Here is a 12,228-nt window from a genome sequence, read left to right on the forward strand (position 1 = left end):
AATAACACAGTATCCCATCATACAGCTGTCTTGCAATTTGACAGTACAATAACCCATAATTCCTTCTGTCACTCAATATTTCAAGGGCAGTATTTTATGGCTTGAACTGAGCGAGAATGCATTTACATTTTGGAGGATGTGAGAGAGGAAGGGGCTGAGAGGGGAAATAGATTTCTTGTCTTGTGTCACTTCAGATTTTACCCTTCTCCTCCTTTCTCTGCAGAATCCATTTTAGGAGGAATCGTAAAAGCGGCTTGGGAAAGATCTGCGCCTTTTCTATTTAATCAAGGCTTTAAAGCAGATAAGCATAGTCGAATATTGAGCAAGCGCAGCGAAGGACAGCTTTCACCATGTATACACTGTATACACATTTACTTATTTCTGCTTATGCAATTATTATGAAATGACATGCTCAAATGGTTTACTAAATGCTACTGCAAATAAATTAATTCAAATTTATTTCCCTCAATCTGAACTCTAAACAGTCGCAAAAATTGATTTACCCATGGTTTCACAGACAAGGCTCAAGCTAGTCCCAGACTAAAATCTCAACTGAAAATATATTTCTCTGACATATCTAAAAATATGTGTCGTTATTATGTGTCAAAATGTAGTAACATTTAAGACATTTATAATGTTACAAAATATTTTTACTTAAAATAAATGCAGTTTTTTTATTATTATTCATCAAAGTCCTAAAATAAATAAATAAATCAGCATTTTAAAATGATTTCTGAAGGATCCTGTGAAACTGAAGACTCGAGTATTTTAAATGTAGTGTGTCTAGAGATATACTTGCCCTAATTTTTTTTTTTTTTTTTTTTATCCTTTCACTCAATCGTGTCACATATTCATTATGCAATAACATCTTGATGACCACATTTCATGTCATCTGGAACATTTTCTTGATACATTTCTTTATGATAATCCACGTAAACTACTAATATATTTCTGCATTGTACATTTAATGTGTTTATTGTGACCTCGTGAGTTTAAAGCTCCCCTAATGAAGCCCTTCACCTCAGCACTGCATAAAATTGAACTTCAAAGCTGCACATTTCCAAAAAACAGACAGCGCTGACATGGAAATTGACCTGTAGGCTCGTGTCTCTTCCACAAAACTCTCAGATGAACTGCATGTCAACGAGATGAAAATGATTCCCATCTCCTCCCTTGACTGGATTTCCATTTGCAAAGAAGATAGGGCTCTATTATAGACCTATTTGAGCTGTGCTGATAGCTGCAGCGATTTAAAGAGCTCTATTGTTTGAAAAAGGAGCCAGTCAGATTAGAGAGGTGTGCAGAGCTCTTAGCAAGGTCAAATATTTTATGACTGCCGTGCTTCCATCTTATTTAATGTCAAAGAGGGATTTTTTTTTCTCTCTTAAATGACACCTTCCGCTATGATCTTACGTCTGATTTACAGAATACAGCTGGGTCTGACACTGCTGTCAATGTCTGTGAACATGAATCACCCAGATCCCTATTTTGTGCTTTTTGAAATAACTGCTAATGTGCAGTGTAAATACATGAAGTACACAATGAAATTCAGTGACCAAGTGTATGCTAAAATAGAAAATCATTTGAAATCTAAGTTTATAGCGGTGTTTGATTATAAGGCATGTTTAGTATGAAATAGTGAGCTTGTCAGATTGCTTTCACTGGTTTTGGGCGTCTGTAGTGTAGGTTGGTGTTATTGTTCACTCCATTGTATTAAACAGTCCCTCGGGCAATGTTCCTAAATGTCCCTTTACACCCTTGTGTGTGTGTTGTTACTATAGAGACTGTGTCTGAGGTTGGTCAATAAAACACAGATCAGATTGTGCAAGTTTAGCACTAGAGCATGCACTAGGAGCATTGTGTTGTGCAGCACGTTTTAGTGCTTTACTATTTTTGGGTTGAAGGTATAAATGTAAATGCATGCATTTTAGCATCTATTATAACTGTAGTTGTTATTATGTAGAAAAATATACAACCGGTTATAAGGTATCATATTTTAAGGTATACAATACAGGTAGCGAAACAATGACATTTCTTCCAATAATAGTAATAATAATAGTAATAAAGTGTATATATAGTATAGACTACTAGTCAAATAATATTTAAATAATATATATATATAAAATTAAAAAAAAGCATCTTATGTTCACCAAGGCTGCAGTTGTTTGGTTAAAAACAGTAATATCGTCAGATATTATTACCATTTAAAATAACTTTTTTTATATTTTAATATATTTCAAAATGTAGTTTATTCCTTGTGTGGCAAAGCTGGATTTTCAGTGTCTTCAGTGTCACATGTTCATGTATGGTAAATATTATTCTATGATGATTTGGGATTCAATTATCAGTTATTATTGGTGCTCATTTATTAATAATGGTGGTTCTTTAATGTTTTACAATAGAAAACGGTTGTTTCAAATTATAATACAGTTTCACAATATTATTGTTTTTACACTATTTTAAATGTAGCATTGGTGATTTCATTCATTTATTCTTGGAAATAAATCACATCCAAAGTTTTTGTTTAGATAATGTGTTTGTACTGTGTATTTTTATTGTGTATATATATAAATGTATATATTTAAAAAAAAAATATGTAATGTTTATATATTAAATATATTTATAGATATATAATATAAATTATATGAATATAAATATATACAAGTAAATACATGTAAATATTTTCAAAATATATACTGTATGTGCTTTTATATATACATAATTAATATACACAGTACACAAACATATGTTAACAAAAATGTTTATTTTGGATGCGATTAATCACGATTAATCATTTGACAGTACAAATTATATTATATTCACATTTTATTTTATTTAAATGTATCTTAAAGCTTCCTGCTTGTCTATGCATTTACCCTGCTTTCATCCCCACAAAAATATCCAATGGGACGACACAAAGCTTGGTGTGTTGAACAAATATAAGCACTGTGTTTATTTAACTACTGGTTGAGCACAAAGTGTCTGAGGGGAGAAGAGGTCTTTTTTTGGAGGGCATGCGGAGACTGGAGTGGCCATTCGAGGGACCCAATCGCACTTGAGTCCACTGGTAAGCCCGTTGGACATCCGGCTTTGTTCCCCTTATAGTCTACTTATCAGAGGGCTGATTCGCTTGTCCCCTCGCATGTTCCTGTCCTATCTCAGCGCCGCCAATTTTCCACAGGCTAAGTGCTCAAATTGAGCCATTTTGTTTCACTTTAAACTAAAGCGGGGACCTATTATGCGTGATTTTTCATTCATAGCTCCCACTGCTGGCACTCTCTCTCTCGTTCTGTCTGCACTCGGAGGAAAGGCCTTGTGAGGCCGTACTGTTCTCCATCCAGGCATGTCAGCTTCAATCTGCCACCCCTGGGTGTGAGGGGCCAGCCGAGGTGTGGGGGCTCACAGGTCAACCCTGTCGGTAATTGATGTTGCTTATTCATCTGTTTTTCCTTGTCTTTTTTTCATGCCGCAGTGGCCTTTTGTTTGTCTAAATTGTTTGAAGATTTACTGTAGGTCCTTAGGCCCCTGAGAAGCATCACCCCTGTGGCACTGCCTCAACGCCCCTGCTGAGCAGGAGGCTACACACACATACCCTGACAGATAAAGGTGCTTTCCCTCAGTCAAAAAACAGTGTCTTTCATTGTGACCAGTGAAGGCCATCTCCCAGGCTAATTTGTCATGGTTTCATACGTAGCATAACAAACCCAGTCATTACTCATAAGGTACATGCAGAAGCGGCTGAGATATTGAAAAGCAGTGATTCTGACTAGTGGATTGTGACCCTAAAAATGGGTTGCTAATGGGGTTGTGCAAGTATAATTGTGCATACTCTGTACAGTAAAAAAAGGCTTATCAATGTCCAGAATCCAGGAGAAAATGCTTCCCATTTCTTTTGTTGCTGGTGTCCAATAGTCGAAGAGCATTTCAAAGTATTAATGAAAAGTTTTCACATCCAGTAGGAAATTAAATTACTATACATTGTGATGTTTGATTTAAAGTGTCCAATGTAAAGTCAGAGTCCTTATACCGTACATTGTTTTTCTTATTTTTTTTTATATTTGAATCAGTTTATGAATTATTAATTATATTATATTATATTATTAAAAACATGGGAAACAGGGGTTTGTGAATTTTTGTGATGCATTTTCTTTTGCATTTCATTTTGTTTTATTTTTTATAATGCTTATTTTATTCTCATTTTAAAACCTTATTTTTGTAGTTCTGTTTGATGCTATTTTATTTTGAAAGCATTGGAGACGGGAGTTTGGGAAAACATTAATTATTTTTGCTGTTTTGTTTTGTGATGCATTTTATTGTTTATTTGATTTAGTTTTTTTTTATGTTTATTTTTTTTAAGTATATAATTTTTTTTGTTTTATTTTAAAGATATACCTCCTGATGCATTTGATAAGTTTTAATTCAGTTATTGTATGATAAACAGTTTTGTTTAGCGTTTGGTTCAGTGTAAAATCTAAATCCTGGAGCACAACCATTGGTTTGTCAAAGCAGATTTGTCCATGAGCTGTTTTTGTGACCCTCTAAACCTTCACATGGCCAGTGTTTACATTACATTCTTCAAGCTCAGCTGTCTGCGATCATAAGCAGTAATGCTTTTGAACTACAAAAGACATCAAAGCATTTTACCTTATTCCTCTGCTCATTACCGAATGCTCTTTTTTTAACGCTTGCTTTACAGCTACACCACTGTCACCTGAAAATGGAAGTAAACAGGCGACGGCATGATAAAGAAAAGTGCCTAATTACTGAGCTTCATTTGATCTTTGCCTCTGACATGTTCGGCAGGCTGCATGGGTGGTGTGTCCCAGGGGTCCTTTGAAGAGGGCGATTTTGTATGAGTTTTGGATCATTACACAATAAAGAACACTTCATAAGTCATGAAGCGAGTTGGAGAAATGAAGGTTAATGATGTTGACAGCAGTTCAACTCTATGGAATTATGCCGAGATTTGACTGGACTTGCCTCCTTTAATGATTCCTGCTTTCCTAAGGTAATGAAGCACTGGCAGAGAGAACGAGAATAATCTTACATCAAACTGAACTTCAGTAAAAATCGCACAAATCATCCATCACATGCCTCTTTTAAAATGTCATGGCTGTGTATTAGAGAGGGCATCTGCAAACAAGAGAAAAGGAAAGAAAGGCCTTCCCATTTCCTGCTAGATCTGAGTGATGTAGCAGTAGATCGATGTCTAGAATGGCTAGACGTAAAAAGTGCTATAATAATAGGTATGCAGTATAAATTGTTTTGTGTGCAAAGAAGCACATTATTAAAAGACATGGTTGTCATGCAATTTGATGCACAAAGGGTATCCAAGTGCTTTTAATGGTCATTGACCCAGTTTTCAGAATACCTTCAGTAATCATTATTGTTTCTTTTGACGTTCAAGACAACCACTGTAGATTGATAGTTTAGTGTAAATGTCAAACATTTATTTTTAAAGTTACAGTGTCAAAACAGCATTTAACATTAAGACACTAAACATATCATTAAGTATTGCTAACGTGTACCAAAAATTAAGCAGAAAAAGCAATTGCATTACTTTTTTTTGTTCTTTTCGATACACTGAAAGGAAATTGTGGCCTTAACTGTCATCCATATATGTACAAAAAACATCAGCTAAATAACATCTTTTGTTTCCTGGGAGAAAAGAAAGTATCATGGGTTTGGAATGACTTGAGAGTAAACAATGACACAAGTTTTGGATGAACTATTTCTTGAAGTTAATGTATCTTTTTTTTTTTTTTACACACCATAAAATGGTGATGATTGCCGTTCACCTTTTTTCATCCTTACATGCAAAGGTTATTCTGAGTCCCAATAACATTTTTTTACGTGAGATATTTGTGACAGGGCGTTGGAGAAGTCAAACTGTATGTTTGACAGGGCAAAAACAGGCTTTATCAGGAATTTAATTGGTTTGACTATGCGTCTAATTATCACATAGGGTTGGTACCGATGCAGAAGTAATGTAATTATCATTTTGTAGCATTGTATAATGATATTGCCTTTTGCTCATCAGGAAGAGACATCTTCATACCTGACACTTTACTGAGCTACATAATGATATGGCGGAGCGACAGCTAATTACAACATTATAAGTCAGGGTGGATATGCCTCATATATTTAAGTGGTTTCAAAGCACTGCCAATGTAGAGCGACTTGCAATTAAATCAAACCACTCTTCATTTAATTACAACCACATTTATTTGCATATACTCTTACTTAACATGAATGAAAAGACTACATGTAACAGGAATATCTGCATCTGGTTGTTTGTATGTGGAGATCAAACTTGGCCGAGGTACAATTCCTACAATTCCTTAAAAGCCGTTAACCTATTTTCAATGTATACATTAATTGTAGACAGGCAGCGTTTACATGTGACAGTTCCATAAACAAACCCTTTCATAGCTTCAAAGTGTTTAAAACATACATACATTAAGCTGTCTAACATCATTCCTGCATTCTGTTTGGGAATCAGAGATTGGCGAATGGACTCAAAACCCGCAAGTTATATGCGGCGCAGCTGTATTTTTGTTTATTTTAGTATTAAAGATTGCTATGCTTCTATATTTTGCAAAATGTCTGCAAATGCTCAGTTAGTAGATACCACTCTGGCAAGTTGCTTGCATTTAGTTTATAATTTGTTGTTTGCATAGACGCTGCGATAAAACTCTGCATGAGGAGGAAATGTGCATGACATGCAGATCCGTAGATGGGGAAGTTGATGGCAATTTGGACGGGAGAAGAGCGGCGCTCACTGACTGCTTGAAACCTTTTAATTAGCATTAATTACCCAGCAGAAAATGTTGGGGCTTGAAAGGATTTGTGTCAGCAAGTGAGAGATCAAAGATTGCGGCGCTCGCATTTTAATTTGCCAAGTAAAAACTAATAAGGGCCTTGTAATGGGGCCCCAGAGAGTGACAGCGCAGGTGGGGGACCGTAATCCTCCCAATTAGATCATCAGATGATTTAATTTCCCTCTAATATAATAAATTACGATTTCTTTTCTCAGTGGCCATCCTTTGGATAAAGACTGATTTTCCAGGCATCTTTTTCTTTCTCTCTCTCGGAGCCCCTCATTTACGGCTTTGAGAAAGTGAAATGAAAGCTTTTTTGGAGGAATGTGTGGTTGGCCATGAGGCACGGAATCATGGCTGTCTCATGTGGTTGTGAGTGGGGATGGGAGTGATGCAGACCACGAGCAGGCCCCAGACAGGGTCATCCATCAAGTGTCATTGATCATTTGCCATGAAGTGACAGCAAGGTAGTGATTATTTGCTATTAGATAGATGCTCAAGCATACAGGGCTGCAGCTTGACAGTATGAAGGCCTCAAACCCATATATCGTGGAGAAACTGCGCTATTTGTGCCTTCTAGTCAAATGCTTGCTCTTTAGGACAACTGTCCATGTTTATTTACAGTATGCAAATAACAATTTGACGTCTAGTTACGAATGCACAGTGCACATTTGTTAACCGTTTTAAGATTTTAGTTATATGCACTGCATATAACTATGCATATCAAATGGTAAAACCCCCCACATTTTACTTATATCAGTGCGTATCCAAAGTAATTATGATTGCAATTAGTAATTTTGAATAGTATCTTTTTCGTTTAATCATGATTGTATTTTACGGCGTTAAACATAATGCAATAAGCAGATTGCATTATTAGTAGTTTACTGTATTTGCATGTTATTATCAAGTGAGTAAATGTCATTTATTGTGCATCCACAAGACAAGGATGTCTTTGATTTATTATACATATTGGAATATTGCAATAACTAAAACAACTTGCAAACATCTTTTTCAGAATAAAGAAATTAATCGTAATTCCTCTACTAAACGTGCCGTATGGATACGTGTAAGTTGCCATTATTTTACCTCAAGCCACTTATTTTATTTTTTCGTCGATTACTGTGTCATTTTCAATCATTTATTTTACGTTTTGGTGTTTATCTAAATGCAGAGTGCCTTAAGATACATTTCCCTCGCAGATAAACAGTGATGGCAGATGACTGCGGTGCCATCTGTAAAGAATAGAATTGATTTTCAGGGCAGCGGTACGAATGGGAGAATGCATTTGTTTTGTGAGGAGAGGTATAATCAGTCAGTGGTGTCGTTTAAAAGAAACTGGGTTGCACCAGAGACAGGGAGGCCATGAGGCATGAAGAGAAATGGTGTCGACCATTTCTCTACCAGCAGACCCATATAAAGTTACGCTGCAGTGCTTCCAAAATAAAGTGGCTGGCTCTGTTTTTACTTTAATCTTAAAAGTTACACTTATATTTTACTTAGATTTTGCATAATGTTAATGATTTTGGTCAATGGTGTGTTGTTAAGATTAGAAAGCTTTGGCCACAAAGCAGGATGCCTTTAACCCTTAATTGGACATATTAATTGTTTTATATTCTTGAGGAGAGTAGAATATGTAATATCAGTGCTATAAGTAATTTGTCATGGAAACATAATGCACACATTTTGAATTGGTCACCATTTAGTAATGTCTGTTTTTGATAAACATTATTCACATTTACCCCTTAGTTAGAAGCCAAAACACTTCCATGTTATGAATCTGACTGGATCAGTCATGTCTGAAATAGCCAATGTAAACACATCTGTGATCACACATCAGTTCAGTTTCATGTTATTGCACCACATTGCAATGTTGCTTGGCAGCTGTAAACATCCTTCGCACCCTATTTAAACTGGACACAAGTGTTGCGATGCCTCAACACTAAATCAATCCCATTGTAATCCAAGATTGCTGTCTATATTGAAAGCACCCATCTGCAACAGTCAATTCTTTGCAGAGACTATACAGATGCAGATATACCACAGTATAAATGGTAAGGCAAATTTTGTACAATTGACACCATCTCACTGTATACTCTTAAAAAAAAAAAAAAAAAAATTGTCTTAGGGGCTGCTTATTGTACGGCGCTGTTTCAGTTTTTAGTATTTTCAGTTAAAATGATTTGCCACTCAATTTAAACAACCACATTTTGTATTTATTTGACCAAAGGACACACACGCTTGTTCCAGAAGCAGTCCTTTGAAGTGTCTTTTGCATGACTGAAGCGAGGGTAAGTGATTAGACGGCAACTGGACAGACACTCTTGGTATTCTGTAACACGAGGTGATTTGTGCACGTTGCAGCTCAGCTCATGGAGTCCAGGTTGCCCCTGACAGGGCCCATCAGGTCAGTCAGACTTGGCACTGGAAACAAAGTTTGCCAGGGCCGGGGGTCAAACCCAGCTTAAAGAGTCAGCTCTGTCAAAAGCCTCCATCACATTCTTACCTCACGGCCAGCCTCGACTGATCCGGGGCTATTAATCACAGCGGAGCGGCTCTGACCTCAGCCCCTTCTCCCTTTGAAGTGCGCTGTCCTTTGCCGCATGAGGAAATCATTTGCTGCCTGATTCAATGAGCCGTCAGCCGAGCCAGCGGACCTAATGACATGTGAGAATATTAACCTCCTACCACTGAGAGCTGTGAATCTTGAGAGGCAGTCTATAATTCACCAGGCGTTTCATCTCTAGCCTCAGTCCTTCTTCTGGTCGAGCCCCCTCCCGACCAGACTCAACCCCACCCTAACCAGCACACCACCGCCTAGTCCAGTCAGAGGCTGCCTTAAAGGGATAGTTCACCCAAAAATCTAAATTTCAGTGTTTTTCTTGTCTGTAGAGTGGAACTCAAATATAAATTTTAGTTAATGATGACAGAATTTTCATCTTTGGTGAACTATCCCTTTAAAGATATATTAGACGCTAACACTTCCTGCCATCTACTGCCATCTACTCGCTTCGGTGTATTTTTTCTCTCTCTGTGAAATAGAAAATGAGATACTACACAGAATGTTCAAACTACCCTTTTCCATACAAAGAAATCAGTGGTGATTTACAAAGCATCCGAAGGTCCAAAAAGGACAAAACGACATCATAAAGTTATCCTAAAAGTAGTCCCTCTGACTACTATATATCAAGATTTCTGAAGCTGTTATATTTTTATTTATTTATTTTTGACAGTGGCATTAGTGTAAATCAACATCTATTTTCCATATTATGTATATAAAGCAGAAGTTTGAACGTATAAAATAAGACAATCCTGGAAACAACAAATTCTGATAATTTTTAGTTGAACCATTCCTAAGTGACCCTTTGTCTCCTCTTTTAATCCCCAATTTGAGACCAGTTAAATATGGCACTTTATTTTTGGAATCGTATGTCTTTTTCTTTTCTTCACATTTTTTCTATGACACATTTAGCTCCAAAACACTAGTATTTAGCTCTTTATATATATCTATCCATTATTTATGTGTGTTATACACAGTACTGTAATGATAGTGCTGTTTAATGGAGCCAAATTATGCACTGCAGGTTTGTGAATATCCACGTTAATAACAAACCAAAATGTACATTGTATATTGGAAGGATATCACCCAACCAGTGTGCGTCCCCATTAAAACTGCAGGATAACTGCTCTATAAGCCTTTAACACATGTAAATTGCAACATAGCTGAAGCCCATTTCCTTACACATATGATCTGTAAATTGCTACCACCCGAGGGCTGGTGACATGTTTGAAGATAATGGCTGCCTAATACTGCCAAACTGAAGATTTATAGTGCCGCTGCATCTGAAGCATCATGTTTTTGAAGATTGAAAACAGAATTGCATGCGGGTTGAAGGTGGGAGTGCATCTGAACTCCTTTGGCGCATATATTCTGCATGAAGCTGGTGTCAAGATCATATTCAAGGTTGTAGGGTTGATTAAAATAACGACACAATGGGCAGATGTGGCATTCTGCCTCACATTTATGACGAGAAATAGTTGATTCATGATGAGTTTGTCATGTCCTTTGGTGGACAGTTTTGTGGTGTCATCTGCATCTTTTCTTCCTTCCTTTTTTTTTTACGTTTATTATTAAAACCAGTCCGATCGATGTTTTTACAGCCCCGCTTCCCTCTTTCATTCATTATAGTTTCTTATCTTGGCAGGGTATCAGAACTGCCAGGCAGCCAGTCCATTATGCACATATGAAGCCCATCACTCCAACCGGATTGGCCAATTCATCAAACATTTATCTTTTGCCCTGTGAACAGCGTGTCAATTTACCTGTCACTCCCAAGCCTTTGCAGCCTCTTCGGAATAAAAACATTACTTTTCCTACACCGGAGACAGCTTTGATGTTAAATCTCCCCTCTTTAACTTTGAAACCAGGCCTAAAGTCGGATTCAATCCTCGCACCGGAAAAGATCCCAAACAATGGGATCCACAGCCATGTACTGTTGACCGAACCCAGTTGTTCTTTGAGACTGAGCCGTGGTGCTGGTTGCAGATCAGCTGGTGTGTATGTACGGCTTAGATCGCCCGTGGCTGTTCTGGGACCAAGTTTTGGCTCCAGACACATGGGTGACACTGTGGAGCCAAGGATATGAGAGAGACTTAATATCAAAGGATGATCAGAGCTGTTCTGTCAAGAACAGACACACTGGGGACTCAAAAAAGAGAGCAGAGAAGAGAAAGGCCTTTTAAAACCGGCGAGCAAACAAGGGAATTACTGGCCATAGCAAAGGGAAATATCAAAGCTGGGAATATCATACAGGAGGAGGCTTTTGCTGAATGGGATCACTGCTGGAATGCAGACCCGGAATACAAAGGCAGCGTGAGTGTGTTTGAATGAGCGCTGTGTCTGAAAATCTATTATTTGCGGTTAGCACTGTTTGCTAACTTGGCAGGTGTATCTCTGAATTCTCTTTCCTTTTCTCTTTCTCTCTCTGTCTCTCCCTCCCTGGACATGTGACCTGTGAAAGCTGGCTGACTAAGGGCTGCGGTGACTGACATTTCAACCAATAATCACAGAGTGTTTTTTTCTCCTGTTGTCAGCAGCAGTTTATCAATCAGCATGTCCGCATTAGTATTTGTCTATCGATCCATCCATCTCTGTCAAGCCATCTCTGTGTCATTGTCTGAGCCCTTGTCTTCTTGTTTGGCTTCTTTTGAGAATAGTCTGCATAGTAATTTGTTTTACAGGCCCTGGCTTTGAAAGGTTGCTTAACAGCATTTACATGGCAGACTTTTGAAGAGGCGTGGAATTGGACGTTCTCAGTGAGCGCTTGGTTCGCATGTCAGCAAACTGTCACCATCTACACGGGATCTTTTTAAAGTAACCTTTGGTAGTAATGTAATTGTTTGACCTTCC

General features: G+C 37.4%; 1 protein-coding gene across 1 annotated transcript in view; it reads left to right on the forward strand.

Moving 5' to 3' along the window:
- LOC127970000 (leucine-rich melanocyte differentiation-associated protein-like) overlaps window positions 1-12,228 on the forward strand; it is a 277,953-nt gene that overhangs the window by 162,599 nt on the left and 103,126 nt on the right. The gene's annotated exons all lie outside the window — the stretch shown is intronic.

The sequence above is a fragment of the Carassius gibelio genome, chromosome B13 (genome assembly GCF_023724105.1).
Source record: "Carassius gibelio isolate Cgi1373 ecotype wild population from Czech Republic chromosome B13, carGib1.2-hapl.c, whole genome shotgun sequence".
Taxonomy (NCBI): domain Eukaryota; kingdom Metazoa; phylum Chordata; class Actinopteri; order Cypriniformes; family Cyprinidae; genus Carassius; species Carassius gibelio.